Here is a 1644-nt window from a genome sequence, read left to right as displayed (position 1 = left end):
TGGTGCAAGCAAAGACACTATCTCTGATGCAAGCAAAGACACTATCTTTGATGAATTGTGGCCAGGGAATACATGCGAACAAGATCATCCTCTTGACCTTCCATTGGAAGGTAGTCTAGATGCGAGACTTGATGTAGATGAGGGCCACGATTGTGGTCCAATGCTGCACAACAAAAATTTTGAGGATCTCAACCCAATTCTTGATGTGGCAAAGGGTGACGTTGTACTTATGCAAACTTGTGATGCAAATTATCCAATTTGGCTAGGAGTGACAACAACAGATATTCATCAAAACAATGAGTAAACAGACCACAGACAAGTCAAAACTTGGCACCAATTTCAAGGACTGGCGAGCGAACATAATTTAGTCACTTGTCTCTCTTACAGCTTACATTTTAGTCATTCCGGTAATGAAACATGTGTGAGCGGAAAACTTGATTTTGGATGCGTGTGTGTGTGTGTGTGTGTGTGTGTATATGTATAAATTTGTAAACTACCATGTGCAAACAGCCCGTACTATATAATATGGTTGTTGACAACACACAATATTAGACCCTGCATACTCATTAGCATCCACTAAAAATTGTAGCACAAATTTCTTTTGTGCAACAACTTAGCACACCACAACCTCACCTCAAGTCCATGTGACACAAAGAATTGTCCCAAATTTGAGCATTTTTTGCTATTTTCCTAAACATGTGTTAAAATGGAATTGGAGCTGATCTCTTTAGATAGCCGATTCCGGTGTTAGAATTTAGAGATACTAGTGAGCCGTCAGTTCAGTTAATGAAAGTGGAAAGGAGACTAGAGTTTGTATTGAAAGAGTTATATGAACCGAATTAGTATACTAAAATGAGAGACAGACTGGAAAATTGGAACAGTATTTGTAGTTTCAGATTCATAGATCAGGAATAACCAGTATAAGGTATACAGATTGAAGCTCAAATGATTACAGTAGCCGTAATTATTACAAAGAGAATTTACTGGCGAAGAGATTGTAGCTCAGAAAATACTTGGAAGGCTCAATTGAGAAGTAAGAAGCAAGAAGCCCGATTACAATGTAATGGGTCCTATTTATAGCCCTCTAGAGTTACTGTAGTAATTGCCATGGTAATTACTACTATGTGACTAATCCACTGTTCGGCTTTCCAGGAGGCAGTTCCCGCCTGTTGGGACTGTCTTCTCCTTCTATAGACATAGTGGTAGCTTTTTACTTATAGACTTGATTTTGATTTCCAATTCATTTACACTTTAGCAGTCAGGCAGCTAGACATGGGTTTTAGTGCTTGTAGAGGCTAGAAGTCAGTGACTTTCTAGGTTTATGCTTGAGAGGTATTAGGAGTTGGGAGTGAGATACAAAAGCATTTCATTCTGCATATTCTCTGATTCTTTAAAAATAATATTCCATAATCCTTTTTTTTCTAGTTTTGCACCTTTTTTTTTGTTTAGTCATAGGATTCAATTTTGCAGCTAGGAGTAGGTTAGGTAGCATCTATAACCATCAAATAGAGCAAAAAGGATCAAGGAAAATACTGTCAAAACCTTACTTTGGTTTTCGAGACCATAACCTAAAATCTTAGAAATGTGATGGTTGGAGCTCAAAAGAAATACAAACCCAAAAATAATTGGAAAAGGAGGTACACC

Source organism: Adiantum capillus-veneris, chromosome 4 (genome assembly GCF_014529385.1).
Source record: "Adiantum capillus-veneris isolate H3 chromosome 4, ASM1452938v2, whole genome shotgun sequence".
Lineage (NCBI taxonomy): Eukaryota > Viridiplantae > Streptophyta > Polypodiopsida > Polypodiales > Pteridaceae > Adiantum > Adiantum capillus-veneris.
The sequence above is the reverse complement of the archived record's forward strand: the minus strand, read 5'-3'. Positions refer to the sequence as shown.